Raw genomic sequence first — 16,518 nt, forward strand, 5'->3', positions numbered from 1 at the left:
CGTTATTTCCCATTGAAAAGCGACCTCAGTGTTGAGCAAGTTGATGATCATGGTGCTGTACGCAGCATTAAAGAGAACTTCTACGTCACCAAAGCCGCTGAAAAATTGGGTCTGTTAATGTATCATATTGCGGCGGTCTCAGCAGCTGGTTAGGCCACGCAATTTTGGAAATACTTGAGTTTGACAATAGCATCTGTGTATGAGTCATTCTCAATACGTGCATTATACTGATCTCTGAATTCTCCATATTTATCATATCTGCCATCAAATGTTGGAAGTGAGATTTCGGGCAGCTTAATTCTGTGCGATTTACGAGAGAAGGCTAGATCTGCAATGGGGTGGCGAGGACTTTCGTGGAGATGTGATAGTTTTTAAGTTCATTAAATTTTTCATAAAATCCTTCAAATAGTGAAAACTCTTGTAACGAACATGTGGGGATGTTCGTCAGAAACACCAGCACGGTCTGGTAAAAACAAACCCCCGCGACACAAAAATGCTTATCCGTGAGCAAACGTATAGGGAGAGAGAGAGGTCCACTTTCCACCTTTGAGTGGTCAAAATTTAGTTTAAGTTTTCCGACTTCGGTGTGGTAATTTATCCAATTATTAGTACGATAATTGAGTTTAGGGTTTGCCGCTATAGTGTGGTGAATTTTTAGAGTTTTGGAATTTTTGGGTTTAAGTGTATAGTTTTTTTTATCGAGATCTGTTTAATTACGCGTTTTTGAGGGCCCATAAAATTGTCGCGAAGAAGGGCCAAGATTTGAATCATCCGGTAATTTTTATGGGGTCCAACCTATCATTAATCTTGCGGGCAATCGATTAGGTCCGATTGAAATACCGGTGCTCCAAATTTTAGTTGGATTTTTCAAGGAGTTAATTGGTTATCTTTCGAGTCCCCGGTGGAAGGTCGTTTGGAGCAAGTGTAACCCTTGTCTCCAGCGAAGTGCCCCGTTGCTTTAGGGTTTCGTTGAGAAATATTTAAGATTGGGCAAAATTAATGTCAGTTACTTGTCGTTTAACCCCGTGAATCCCGGAGATCAGATCCGTGGGAGGCGCCAAAAACCCTAAGTAATTATCCGAACGACCATCAGTTTGGCCAGGTGCCATTAAATGATTAATTAAAGTATTCATAATAAGTTAATAAATGTTAGAGTTGATTTGGGAGAATTTTGAATAATTACGCTGTAGCAATCGGTGATTCTCGTTAGGTTTGCACCTATGGGGCGTGCCCGCACCAATCAAAATCGTTTTGATTGAGCGATGAATTCCACATTCTGAGGTGCCACGAGTTGTTCTTGAGTTGGGTCAGTTCTGTCTTACCTGTTGACTCAAGCGGAACATAAACGCGCAGTGCAAATCTTTTGTGTCCACTGGGATTATTGGCGGCCCAAGATGGTGAAGAAGATGCCGAAATGGGATAGAAAAAGTCCAATAGTGAGTTTCAGTTTATTTAATTGAATTTTCCGAGTTCATCTCGGCGGGTATTATTCGACCTCGAAGGCCTTAAGCCACGTGGCTCGCTTTGAATGCGTTAAAAAAAGGCTTGAATTTGCGATAGATAATTAATGTTGAGGTGTCGATCTTGCCTATAATTAATTATGGAGGTTTTAGCATTGATGGGACTAGCTCTCAGGGAGGGGAATTCCGCGTGTTTCAGCTGAGGATATTGATTATTTTCCCCTTTTTCGGCTCTTTGCAGAATTCTGTGCAACAAGCAGAGCTCCCGCTTTAGGTGGGTTTTCGCGCGTGTAAAATTCCGTTTGAGTATAAATCGAACAAATTTGTTTAAATTACCAGTGAACATTATAATTCAGTTATCGGAAGATTCTCCCGCGTATTTCGACTCAGGGTTTTTGAAATTTCACTGTACCGTTTTCGAGTTTTAATGAGTTAAGTGCTGATGAATTTCTGAGATCCCCCCCGTCGCGCCTGAATATACGTAGGTTGGTGGGTTTATCATTCCTCTCTCTCGCTCTCGTGATTGTCCGCATACCTCTTTCTGCCATTATCGGAATTCTCGAGCGGTTGAAGATTAACGAATGTTTTCGTATATTTCGCATCGTCCTCGTGTTTTTCACTGACACCTGAGGAATTTGATTCCTTTAACCTTGCAATCGAGTCAATTGATAATGAATTATTTTTGTGACCATGTATTTTAAGTCGATTTTATTATTTTTGCTTTTGTTAGGAGAATAAAGAGTATTATTGAAAATTTTCCTTTTATTTTTGAGAACGATACAAAAAAAGTCATGTAAATTATTTAATTGTGAAATCTCAATAGTAGAACAAGTAAGGACAATGTCGATTTCTTTTTTTTGTAGTGTGGACTGCCTAATAACCCATTTCCACCCGAAATCCACTCCTCTCTCCTTAACCTAGCACACTGAGCGACCCGAGGACCGTGACCATTCCCCGAAAATCTAGTTTTCTCCTTTTTTCCATACGTTTCGGACGTCTTTGAGTTAGTTAGAGGTATTTCTGTCGACTTTTCATGTTTGGTAATTCCGGGTAAAAATTATAGGCCAGGCGTCAGAGGCTCAAAATCAGTCGATCGTGGAAATAATATGTATTGAAGGTTTTTTTATTTCTATCGCTTCTTCAAGATGTCAACTCATAAATACTAAAAATTTAAACTCCTACTCGCCCTGGAACCTATTGTTTAAATAAAAAAAAAGGGGTGATTTTAAAGTTTTTCTTAAATATCTCCCAAAATATCGTTTTTTTGTGGAAAAATATGAAATACAAAAAGATTCTCCACGAAATTTTCTACGAAAAAGGTATGTTTGGTGAATGACTAGATTTAGGGTGGATGTGGGATGAAAGTGTGGAGGGAGATGTTGGGAAAATTACTGATGAGCCGGATTTAAAAAATCACACTTTATTTTGTGGAATCGAACCACTTTGTCAAAATTTATGTACACTCTTTGGTAATATGTAAGTTCACTGGTGAGAGTCTAATTTCACTGATGATTGGCTTTGCACGTTAATTTGGTGAGTCACTGAATTTAAACTGAATTTAATCAATAGAGGTCATGTACTGAATAAAGGTATTCAATTTTGAATGCTAATTGACTGAATCGACTTCTCGATATGAACTCTAACTAATGTTGATTAATACTCGTTAATAACTATTCGGTGAATTACTACACTTTGAATTACTCGTTGAGTTCTACTTAATCCTTGTGGACTGGTTGAGAGACTACTACTGAGTTGATGTGAACTCGTTGAAATACGAATGGATACTATACAATGTCTACAGGTGATTTGCTCGAGATGGACTTCTACCCCTAGTGGAAAAACCTAAGGCAGAGGAGTAACATGCCTGATCAGAATTTCGGATCGGACTTGATCAGTTTCTGATCGAGACCTGAACAGAATTTCCACTCGGGTATGAGTCAATTTGAGAGTGAAATTCGTAAGTGTCCTGGTAGCTCAGATGGTAAGAGCACCCGACGCGACATTGGGAGGTCCCGGGTTCGATTCCCGGCTAGGAAGTTACTAATTTTTTCTCTCAAAAAAATAAATTTAATTAATGCCTAATGATGGAAGGCGGAGAAACCCTAGTGGAAAAACCTAAGGCAGAGGCGTAACATGCCTGATCAGAATTTCGGATCGGACTTGATCAGTTTCTGATCGAGACCTGAACAGAATTTCCACTCGGGTATGAGTCAATTTGAGAGTGAAATTCGTAAGTGTCCTGGTAGCTCAGATGGTAAGAGCACCCGACGCGACATTGGGAGGTCCCGGGTTCGATTCCCGGCTAGAAAATTACTAATTTTTTCTCTCAAAAAATTAAATTTAATTAATGCCTAATGATGGAAGGCAGAGAAACCCCAGTGGAAAAACCTAAGGTAGAGGGGTAACATGCCTGATCAGAATTTCGGATCGGACTTGATCAGTTTCTGATCGAGACCTGAACAGAATTTCCACTCGGGACGGTGAGAGGCTAAACCTAAACTGATTCGCGCATGTTTCGGTGACTTATGACTGATGACCCGAAGGGTCCCGGAGATTTTCGAAGTAGGCCGATGGTCGACCAGAATGTTCTGGAATTTTAGTTGCGTTTCAAACAAGGTATTTACAATTTTTTTGATGAGAGTGATAAATTCAATGCTATAAGCGTGCAAATATTCAAGCTCGAGCGCCCTTCAGCCAGCTACTCTCACGTTGCGCCCACACCGAGCCTCACCGAGCCTTGTTCCGTCGTTATGGTATTTTTCCATACAAAAAAAGGCAGATGGTGCAGGTTTTTTCTCCCTGCGACTCCCATGAGTCCCTTCAGGTCAGAGGGGGGCCAATAAGGAGGGGGAAAAAACGTGTTTCGACTAGTTCTATTCAGTACCACGCAAACCACCGCCGTATACACTGGACAAATGAATTTAGAAAAATCGTGTTTTATATGTCCGAAAGAATGATCTGAGAGTGAGTGTGAGACAGTTAAAATACGGGGAATAAAGACTTTTATTGCATCGAGCCTCAGACGAAAAGACGATAAACATAAAGTTTTAGAGAACCGATCATCTATTCAAGTGCACGTCCGATGTAGAGCAAAGTTCATTGTGGAGAAATATATTGTTGCAGCCGTAAACAGTCTTCAAAACTCCAGCCCCGGCACGAGTCGACCGGCTCGAACGGAGTCATTCGATTTTTTAAACATTGATATGACCTTAGCCGACAGATGATTGATTATGAAAAAAAAAAATTCTGGTCGTTTGTACTACGTCTGTACATGATTGTTCTAAGATCAGAAACGTTTATTCCTCTTCCAATTATTTATTAAAAAATAATGAAAAAATGGCCCATGTACTTGGCCGACACACATTAAAAATTATGTTTCCCTGTTTTTTTGGGATTGTTAGGACTTAGAATCGTTTGTATTTTAATTGTTTGTCAATTTTATCGTTTGTTCTTGACAATTTTCTAGTTATTTATTGTAATTACAATAATCCAGTTCTGACTCGTAGACTGGCAACGGCGGACCACAGGTGGTACCTAAGATGGCGGAGGATACCACCTGCCAGCACCCTCCTTTTTTTAACATTCCATTATCAATATTAATCATGAAGCAAAGGGTGTAATGGTTCTTCATATCGGTTGATTATAAATCTTTTCGTTCCATATAACAGTGATTTAAAGTGTACAAAGTGCTCTCAATAAATTAAATACATCCGCCATAACCTCCAATTAATACATTTTGGAGCAGACCAGCTTAATTGACATACGATCAAATTTTTTAACATCAAGTGATCCGACGAATACGCATGAAAATTCATTGGAAATTCGGATAACAGTGAAGACAGGTGAGTTTCAATTATCATTAAAGCATTTCATCAGTAAGGTTGTGGAACGACGAGGTTAGGGATGATGAATCACTTCTCCTCGAAGATTAGTTTTTCAAGTATTTAAGAACACGAACGTACAGCGGTTTTCTCTTTATAGCCCCATTGACAGTCCTATTTACTATAATTGATTTACATCTAATCTTACTCATACAAAAAAAAATACTCAAAAAAACTCGTGTTACAAGCATCATCAACTACATCATCAACGTCTTCGTTCCTCATCCAGAATGTAGAGCACTTACAGCCTCAGATAGTCTATTTTGTTGAATGCTGCACTGCCGGACACACATCAACCTGTAGTCAAACTATAACCCTTTTTAATCCTAATTTCAGGGATGTTTTCCAAGCTTCACCTCTTAGGACGATTTTGGTCATGGAAGTAAGGCCAACACTCTGATCACTGGGACCTTTCTCATTCAAAATTAAGGACTCCAAATTTTCACACATAGGGATATGATAGAGGGACTGATAGTGTCTACGCTTAGAAAGGGCTGACTCGCCATTTTATGGCATCAGCGATCCATTGACTTCATCCAAAGCTCCGGTAGAAGGGCCCCGGGACTGCAAGAAAAGGTCTTCGATTTAGTCAACGTTTATACGCATTAGGTGTAAATACACAAGCTGAGAAGGACGAGGAGGACACCACGCAACTGAGCTACCACCAATCAAGGACCATTTCTATGTGAAGGGGTTGGCCCTTGACTCCATCGTCATTTACTACCCTGAGGAATTCAACTGGCCATTAAGATGTCCAATCAGTCCTTTATAGTTGAGGCACTGTTGCTGATTCTTTGCTTCTCAATCAAAACCCTACGTTTCTCCATTTTTCACCAGCAATTATTCGATGTCATGTATATGAGAAGGTAATTATGGAACCGATGGGATTTCAGAGAGGCTTGGATGCACTGTTGTTCTTATCATCGTGAAAATACTGATAATGAGAATAGATGATTTGAGAATGTTGATGATAGTTTTGCTGATAGTTTTAATAATGAGCTATTTTGGGGGAAGATCTCGGAAAATATTTCTTACGGGAAATTATGTCCACTAAAAACAAGACACTTTTGACATTTATTCATAAATCGAATAGTTTCAGAGAGATCTTTAAAAATAGTTCTACCATTTCTGTAATAAGCGAACAATATAAGAAATGTAATTACTACACTTGCAGTGATTGCAGGAGAAACAACTCGGAGAAAATTTTGGTACTTCACCGAAGCAAGGAAATGTCAATATTTATCTTCGCATGTGACAAAAGAAAGGGAGAGCTGGAGCGTAAGGCTCACCGATGACTTAGAAATAGAGCGACCCAGGAATAATACATAAAAGTTCTAATCATGACTCGCAATTCAAACCACTTACTCCGAACCAAATTACTGGTTGTTATATCTGTGGATCTCAGGTAAATTAGAGAAAGTACAATTGATTGTTTGGTAGATAAACTTCTACATTTTCGTTGAATAATAAAATCATCATTCAATGGCCTGGTGTAATTAGGCGGATTTCTTTGAAAACTATCAGGAATTTTACTTAACGAAGTTCGGCAATACGTATACTTGATGAAAATTTCGCGATAGTTTAAAGCCGTAATATTTGGACCATACGTTATTGAGCACATTAAAAAACTATTCCCAAAATTTCAAATTGGTTTTCCACGCGAATTTTCGAAATATACATCGTCAATCTTTCATTTTTGGCGCTTTTTCAATTTTTGACGATGCATTTCTCGAAAATTCGCGTGGAAAATCAACTCGAAATTTTGGAAATGGTTTTTCAATGTGGTCAACAACATATGGTCCAAATATTGTTGCTTCAAACTATTGCGAAATTTTTACCAGGTATACTTACTGCGGAAATTCCTTAATCTTTCAAATTTGAAGATAAAAATTATGAGTATTTAAAAGGTTTTGGACGACACGAAATGATATGATCAAATGAATGGAATGAGCGAGTGAAAAAATTAGTTTCAAAATCATTCAAAGAATTTTGAATGTATGAAATATCTCGACAAAAAGTTAATCTATATAAGCAAGAGTACATTTTCAAATTCAAATATTCCAGTACTGTGCAGTGTCCAGCCTGTATATGCAAGCTACATCCAGCATATTCCGTCAATAGCTACAATAATGACACGCCAGGTCTTCGTCTCAAGTGTCCAACTCAGGCCTGAAATCAACATCGCACTGGAAATGGAGTTAGTAAGCAGAAGACTACTTTTGTTATCTATTGAATATCATCACGAGGCAGTGATAGAGGAGTCTACAGAGCCACTGGAGGAAGTCTACACAGCCAAACGAGGGAGTCGTATCGTAATGGTAAATCATGATATCATGAGGACTTAGTGCTGTTTGAATTTATTCTAACTCCTTCTCAGATAACTCTTCTCACTTAGTTTTACATTCGCCTAGGGCCATTCATGAGGAATTTCATTCATTTATTCATTTTTCTGAATGAATAGTTTTTCTTTGTCAATTGTTTTCCTCTTGCATATCCCTTTCGGGTTGTCACGATTTTTTTCATTTCCACTTGCAATTTCCTGCAATGCAGTCGTTGAAGGAAGGAAAGAAACTCACTTGAAGGGAAAACCAAATCACCAATTATTCAATTTGTTCCAAAATTTTGTAATTCAACATTCATGGATCAAAAATTTAATTTATCTATTTTTTGTTCTCTAGGTAAACAGAAGAACATCTTGTATACTTCGTTGGCAGGTGCAACATCTTGGGGATTAGCGCAGATTAGACAGACTAATATGATCTCTGAGCTTGCTGTTTTTTGTAACTTCGCCAAGGGAACCTTTCTCTATCAGAACACTACACTATAGTTATTACAGGTACTTATGAACGTAATAATTAATTACTCGACCATATTATAAAATTATTTAGAATGAGAGAACAAAAATTGATATTTTTTCAGATATTGGAGCCTTCTCACCGAGTGCCTGTATCCGGCTGAGGACATTGAAAATCATAATCACATGAAAAATTCGTGTAAAAATCCAACTTTAGTTCATGATGGATATATTTTCAAAAAAACGTGTCATTCAGGACTAATGGAAATTGACTCACATTAATAATAAATTGAAATTACCATATATCTATTCTATTTACAACATAATCTCGTGGCATTTTCACACCACACATATTCTAATGTACTTTTTTCGGAGTACAATGCCTTATCAAATGGTGATTTAATCTTGCCTTGGAAGAAAAATGAATGATTAAATTGTCATTGAAAATTGATGTCTATCTGACTGAAAATGAACGCTAAAAAGTTTAAAATTCTGATTTGATTGACCATAGTAATTGAAATTCACAACTAATTAACAATTAGTAATTGCATTCCACTTGTGATTCAATTTCACGAGCTGAGGAGAATTGGCGGAATAAAGGGACAAGCTACACTCGATTCAAATGCCGAGATCTAGAGACGACAGAGTATTCTGTTGAAGAACCCGAGTTATCAACAGAAGAATGTGGGGATGGATCCAATGAGTCCCACTCTGGTTCACNATTGAAATTCACAACTAATTAACAATTAGTAATTGCATTCCACTTGTGATTCAATTTCACGAGCTGAGGAGAATTGGCGGAATAAAGGGACAAGCTACACTCGATTCAAATGCCGAGATCTAGAGACGACAGAGTATTCTGTTGAAGAACCCGAGTTATCAACAGAAGAATGTGGGGATGGATCCAATGAGTCCCACTCTGGTTCACGTGTCGACATCGAAAGTATCAACACATCCACCTCGTCTAATCTGCCAATGTCCCCTCCTGCATGCTCGAACTCACTGTTTAATTCTTCAAACCCAGGAAATTCCACTACTCTATCAACTCCCCCCGGGAATTCAAGTAATCGATCTCCAGATCAGGCCATGATGCGACAGACACCTGTTGAGAAACCTTCTCGGTCAAGAAAAAAACAGAATGAGACACACGTGACAGCGCCACATGGGGTTACCGAGGCTGACGAGACCTCCAATGCACTTCATGAGTCTATCAATAATGATGGTGGGTTCTATGTACCTGAAACACCGTCTCCTGTTCTAAGCGGATCTAATGATCGAGGACGTGAAGAAAATCCGACGTATTCGCGAGCGAAAAAACCTTCGATTGCAAAATTCTTCATGTCATGTCCAGAAGCCGTTGTGGATTTCACGGCAAATAAGGAGAAGAATTCGCACGAAATACCTTCGAAAGGTAGAACCAAGCGCCGGAATTACTTATTGAGGAATGCGGTGCACTATGGCACTTACAAGATCGATGGTAAGGTGTACTTCATGAGGAGAACCTGTGCTTTCGATTCCCTCGCATCTATTCTGCTGACAGCAGCTCTGGATGACTGCCATTATCGAAGTTTCATGGAGGGTGTCTACAATGAAACTTTTTCATTCATATTGAAATTACGAGAGACAGGAGTCACAGCAGATTTATACAAAGAACGCTTCCTCTTACTTAAACCATTTTATGAGAGTACGAAATCAGTGACTAGTGCAGAAAACCTGGCTTTCGTAACGTCTTATGTGGCCACTGACAACCCCACCGATTTGTGGTCAAAATTGTTCGTGTCTTATCCCAGTACTTTCCACACTTCTGTGTGCAAACTAAACATTTGTTCAGGTGATAGCGAACACAATTATTCGATCCAGATTGATCATTCAATCATCCGTCGTCAAGGATACAAGTCCCTTCAGCCAGCTCTAGAGTTTCAGACTGTCATCTGCGACAAAAAGTGTAGATGTGGATACTCTACTTGCACTGAAACAGCACAGGGTAACAATCATATTTATGTAGAACTTGGGACAAGGATTGACTACAATTCATCTCCGATAAGCGTCTGCTTGAATACTATTCCAGTACAGCTGACTTTGGACACCACGTACAGGTGAGGTGTATACATTCGCTTTGTATACATTTTTTTAAGTTTATATTATTGGAAGCACGCGTACAACGTGAATTTTCTAGATTTTAATCTCTATGTGCAGTAGTGCATTGGAAAAATACCCGATGTTTGCTCAATTCCTGCCTGAATTTCCAATTAATAACTGTGAATCTGATGAAGATGGTGAAATTTCCAGGGAAACTTTATTTGTAACTATAATGTTTTTCTACAAAAGAGCTCTCTACGCAAATCCTGCTATTTTCATCACAATTTGAGACATTCTCCAGAAATAGATTGTGCTAACGCGCACGTACTATTTTTAGTCACAGACGATTTGAAAATTTTTTTCTCTAAATTTTCTCTTACATAAATCATTTTAATTCCAGTGGTGAAAGAAAAAAACTATGTGTCTATATTCTTTTCCGAAATTACCTTTATTTTTACATTAATTACATTTCTACAGTAATCTGCAAGTGGTAGTAATAATATTACGGACTTTTGAAAAAATGTAATCATTCTACCACTTTAGCTCATTTTATCACTTCACTCCTAATTTTTCTTCATTACGTTTCTAGACTCGTTGGTGTTATCGTTGAGCATGAAGACCATTTCACAGCTTTTTGTCGTCGAGCGTCAGGACACTGGCAAGAATTCGACGATATAAAATCCTCTGTACGTGCATGTAAACCTGAAGAACAAGTCCGACCCATCAGTGCAATTTATATTAAGATTATTTCTGAGAACGCAAAATGACGTACGAGAGCTCAGGATGAGTGAAATTTGACAGGGAAAAGGTCTCATCATTATTATTTAATCGAACAATTCATCGGAAATAGCTGATCTGTGATCTTATGAGCACTCCAAACACCCCACTCCAAAGATGCTTTGATTGTCATTAGCCCTCGAGACAACGCGATTGCTTCAGGACATCGACTACTTCCAATTCCACTCCTCAAGTTCTCCAATCTGGGAGGAAATAGCAAAGGACCTGGGTCAACGCTGGAACCACAACTGCTACACGAGCATCAGCAAAAGATCGTGAAAATAGCTTGGGAGAACCAGGGCATTTTCCTTCCGAAGGAGGGACACGAGGCCAAGACACTGAAGATGCAAGCGAAGTTCGAAAACCTTTAAACAATCAAGCGTTTTCCTTGGTGCAAATACCATGAGTAGATTACATGGTATTTTACAACAGCAATATCATTTGTGGTATATTTTGAAGTATTTCTTTTTGTTTTCTTTTTTTGTTCATAAAACAATACTCTATATTGAATGGAATTACTAATTGTTGATCAGTCGTGAACTCCAATGCTAAAAATTGAAGATAGAGACAGGAAACACAAGATTTTTTTTCAAGTAATATTGTTGTCAATCACATCAGAATTTCAAATTTATTGGCGTTCATTTTCAGTCCATGCAAATATCAATTTTTAATCAAAGTTTGTTCATTCACCTTTCCTTTCAAAGTAAATCAAATTACCTTGGGGTAGAGCATTGTAATGCTGGAAATTACATTAGAATATGTCTGGAGTGAAAATGCCACGAGAATATGTTGTCATTACAATTTATTATTCATGTGAGTTAATTTCTACCACTTTCCAATGACAAGTTTTTTGTAAACTAAAATTTCATTTTTACACAAATTTTACGCGATTATGATTTTTAATGTCCTCAGCTGGATACAAGCACTTGGTAAGGAGGCTCTAATATCTGAAAAAGTATTAATTTTTGGTCTGTCATCCTGAATAATTTCATGAAAAGGATAATTCGAGTAATTAATTATTATGTTCATTAGTACCTATTATAAATATAGTGCAGTGTTCTGATAAAGAAAGGTCTCTTTAAGGAAGCCACGAAAAATAGCAGGCTCATAGATCATAGTGCTTTTACCATAATCTGCGCCAATTTCCAAGGTGTTGCACCAATTAGCGAAGGATGCGAGATGTTATTTCGTTGACCTAGAGAACAAAAAATAGAAAAATGAAATTTTCAATGCACGAATGTTGAATCACGGAATTATGAAGTAAACTGAATAATTGGTTATTTGTGGGATAAATAACAATAGACGTGTTGAATAGAAATATCAATAGACGTTTTTTTGTTCGAAAAGGACCTCTATGAAAGGATTTTTGACATTCTCTTTTAAAACTATTCATGATACTCTCACTTCTACTGAACCTGGCCAGGTTTTTCCTTGTCCTTCAAATGTCAAGACACATTTTTTATATGAAACTTTTCCAGCTATGATTGTATAGAATTGTTATTTGAAATGTCAGTGAAGCTATGATTGTAAAGAATTGTTATTTAAAATGTCAGTCAATTCGTTCTGCAATTATGTACGTTGGATCCGTCGGGCCATGTGATGCTGTTGAGTAGGAATGTTTTGTAGACGAATGGAAGCATGAGAAAGCGAGTTTAATCGTCGTTACTTCGTCAAGTTTGAATTTTATTAGTTTAGCCATGAATACTGCCAAAGTGCCAAAACACTGTTAAGCATCTAATGATATGAAAATTGATTTTAGTATTAATTCATTATCTCGTCGCATTAATTCAACTCTTTTGTTTCATATTTACGTACTGGAAGTGAAATACTGAGCTCATTTCCATAATTCTATTGCTGATTTTTTTGCAAGCGATGAAAGTATCTTATTAGTTACGATTTGATACTCAGTAAATATCAAAACGACATGAGTTGATATGACTCAATTTTTTGTTGAATATTCTCAGAATGTGAGAGATACTAAAATGGTTGATATCTTTTTTGTAGGCATGAAATGTGAAACAATGATCTCAGTATATTTTTTAGAATTTATCAAAAAGGAAATAAAGGTTTGATTCTTAGATACATCTCACTCATTTTCTGTAATTAATTCTTAATTCAGATGAATCTCTTCTCGAATTTTAGAAATGAACGACTATAAAATTCAACGGGGTGACTTCTCGAATGCAGTTTATTGCTAATTTTCAGAGACTCATTTCTAATTTTTTTAAATATATCACCTAATTTCAATGATGGAAATCTTTGATACTTTCTCTTTTCACTTGCCTGACTTTTCATTTTTCATTCGACTATCATTTTCGACAAGTAGAAATTTATAGATTTCAATAAGGAGCTCATTTTGATAGATCTACACTTTTATGTATTATTGCTGGGTCACTCTATTTCTAAGTCATCGGTGAGTCTTACTCTCCAGCTCTCCCTTTCTTTTGTCACAAGCGAAGATAAATATTGGCATTTCCTTGCTACGGTGAAGTACCAAAATTTTCTCCGAGTTGTCTCTCCTGCAATCACTGCAAGTATAGTAATTACATTTCTTATATTGTTCGCTTATTACAGAAATGGTAGAACTATTTTTAAAGATCTCTGAAACTATTCGATTTATGAATAAATGTCAAAAGTGTCTTGTTTTTAGTGGACATAATTTCCCGTAAGAAATATTTTCCGAGATCTTCCCCCAAAATAGCTCATTATTAAAACTANAAAATAGCTCATTACTAAAACTATCAGCAAGACTATCATCAACAATCTCTCAAATCACCCTATTTTCTCATTATCAGTATTTTCACGATGATAAAAATAACAGTGCATCCAAGCCTCTCTGAAATCCCATTGGTTCCATAATTACCTTCTCATATACATGACATCGAATAATTGCTGGTGAAAAATGGAGAAACGTAGGGTTTTGATTGAGAAGCAAAGAATCAACAACAGTGCCTCAACTATAAAGGACTGATTGGACATCTTAATGGCCAGTTGAATTCCTCAGGGTAGTAAATGACGATGGAGTCAAGGGCCAACCCCTTCACATAGAAAATGGTCCTTGATTGGTGGTAGCTCAGTTGCGTGGTGTTCTCCTCGTCCTTCTCAGCTTGTGTATTGACACCTAATGCGTATAAGACGTTGACTAAATCGAAGACCTTTTCTTGTAGTCCCGGGGCCCTTCTACCGAAGCTTTGGATGAAGTCAATGGATTGGATCCATCAGGATGGATCGCTGATGCCATAAAATGGCGAGTCAGCCCTTTCTAAGCGTACACTATCAGTCCCTCTAGCATATTCCTATGTCTGAAAATTTGGAGTCCTTAATTTCGAATGAGAAAGGTCCCAGTGATCAGAGTGTTGGCCTTACTTCCATGACCAAAATCGTCCTAAGAGGTGAAACGTGGAAAACATCCCTGAAATTGGGATTAAAAAGGGTTATAGTTTGACTACAGGTTGATGTGTGTCCGGCAGTGCAGCATTCAACAAAATAGACTATCGGAGGCTGTAAGTGCTCTACATTCTGGATGAGGAACGAAGACGTTGATGATGTAGTTGATGATGCTTGTAACACGATTTTTTTGAGTATTTTTTTTTGTATGAGTAAGATTAGATGTAAATCAATTATAGTAAATAGGACGGTCAATGGGGCTATAAAGAGAAAACTGCTGTACGTTCGTGTTTTCAAATACTTGAAAAACTAATCTTCGAGGAGAAGTGATTCCTCATCCCTAACCTCGTCGTTCCACAACCTTACTGATGACATACTTTAATGATAATTGAAACTCACCTGTCTTCACTGTTATCCTAATTTCCAATGAATTTTCATGGGTATTCGTCGGATCACTTGAGTTAAAAAATTTGATCGCATGTCAATTAAGCTGGTCTGCTCCAAAATGTATAAATTGGAGGTTATGGCGGATGTATTTAATTTATTGAGAGCACTTTGTACACTTTAAATCACTGTTATATGGAACGAAAAGATTTGTAATCAACCGATATGAAGAACTATTGCACCCTTTGCTTCATGATTAATATTGATAATGGAATGTTCAAAAAAGGAGGGTGCTGGCAGGTGGTATCGTCCGCCATCTTAGGTACCACCTGTGGTCCGCCGTTGCCAGTATACGAGTCAGAACTGAATTATTCTAATTACAATAAATAACTAGAAAATTGTCAAGAACAAACGATAAAATTGACAAACAATTAAAATACAAACGATTCTAGGTCCTAACAATCCCAAAAAACAGGGAAACATAATTTTTAATGTTTGTCGGCCAAGTACATGGGCCATTTTTTCATTATTTTTTAATAAATAATTGGAAGAGGAACAAACGGTTCTGATCTTAGAACAATCATATACAGACGTAGTACAAACGACCTGAATTTTTTTTTTTTTCATAATCAATCATCTGTCGGCTAAGGTCATATCAATTTTTTAAACTACTGTTTATTTTGTGGGAAAGATGCTTCAAAAAAATATGTAGCAAATGAAAATAAAAAATCCAGTGGCCGAGATGTAGTGAGACATGTATCTACTCTCGACTTTAAGACAAACCTGATAAAGAGAGCTGAGAAGAGGAACGATGAGTGGAGAAGAAAGGTGATGCACCGAATTGGCGGTGGCGATCTCGTTGCAGCTGAGGGGAGGTATCATGGGTCATGTTGCAGTAAATTCAATTTACGTGTGAATTCTGACCAGCACGCCGGCTGCCCTCTTGACAATAATACCTCGAAAACAATCGATTTTATCTCCACCTACCTCGAAGAAAATCGAGATTACTGTCAGTTTTCTTTGCATGAGATAATGAAGGGATATCATGGTGAAACTCCCCGTGAAAAGACAATCAAACGGAAATTGGAAGAAAAATATGCTGATGAGCTCATGATCACATTCAATCCACAGGGACCAATCATTTCATTCCGAGCCGTAGGTCAGACATTTTTTTTTAAATTTAAATTTCATTTCTATTCGTTCTTTCAATTCATTTCTTTATTGTTACAAAAAATTATATATTTTTTCATTTAATCTGCACAGGTGAAAAGATTCTTGCTGATGCATTCTATATCCGAAGGAATGCAGATTCCAGAGAAGAGCGAAGAAGGGTCGCACACGAAGCCGGTCATATCATTTTTGACAACATCAGATCAATAGTGTATGATATTGATAAGTATCCATCACCTCATGAGTTTTTGCAAAATGTAAACAGTGATGTACCTGAGACTCTGAAAATTCTGATGGAGACAATAATCCTCAAAAATAAGAAGGGGGATCTATCAAAATAGATGCCGAAAATTACATCAATTTGCCACTCCATTATCGTAGCTACTCGACCAAGATCGTTCATCTCTTCACTGCAACTTGGATTGGCAACTGTATTGCATCATAAATATAGCTCTCGAACATTCCTGAATCTGTTGTCCTCATTAGGTGTTTCAGCAATATACGAAGAAGCCCAGCTGTTTGAAACCTCCGCTATCATGCATCTTCAAACTCATGTCATGTCTGACTCATATATTCATTTCATCTT

General features: G+C 37.5%; 1 protein-coding gene and 2 long non-coding RNA genes across 7 annotated transcripts in view; 1 reads left to right on the plus strand and 2 right to left on the minus strand.

The window, feature by feature from the left end:
• LOC107041889 overlaps window positions 1–16,518 on the minus strand; it is a 312,145-nt gene that overhangs the window by 21,811 nt on the left and 273,816 nt on the right. The gene's annotated exons all lie outside the window — the stretch shown is intronic.
• On the plus strand, window positions 6,028–8,440 carry LOC107041891. Of its 2 annotated transcripts, none has more exons than XR_001461103.1 (5): window positions 6,028–6,207; window positions 6,516–6,746; window positions 7,406–7,659; window positions 8,020–8,177; window positions 8,261–8,440. It is a non-coding gene; the product is annotated as an uncharacterized LOC107041891 (long non-coding RNA). The 2 variants fall into 2 exon arrangements; XR_001461104.1 differs by having other exon boundaries at window positions 6,525–6,746.
• Window positions 11,634–15,079, minus strand: LOC107041890. Of its 4 annotated transcripts, XR_001461102.2 has the most exons (6): window positions 14,778–15,079; window positions 14,358–14,403; window positions 13,855–14,287; window positions 13,416–13,519; window positions 12,027–12,186; window positions 11,638–11,938 (listed from the first exon to the last, which is right to left on the minus strand). It is a non-coding gene; the product is annotated as an uncharacterized LOC107041890 (long non-coding RNA). The 4 variants fall into 4 exon arrangements; XR_001461099.2 differs by having other exon boundaries at window positions 11,634–11,938; window positions 12,027–13,519; XR_001461100.2 differs by having other exon boundaries at window positions 11,634–11,938; window positions 12,027–13,519; window positions 13,855–14,293.

Source organism: Diachasma alloeum, unplaced genomic scaffold (genome assembly GCF_001412515.2).
Source record: "Diachasma alloeum isolate Michigan unplaced genomic scaffold, Dall2.0 Dall_scaffold_00389, whole genome shotgun sequence".
Taxonomy (NCBI): domain Eukaryota; kingdom Metazoa; phylum Arthropoda; class Insecta; order Hymenoptera; family Braconidae; genus Diachasma; species Diachasma alloeum.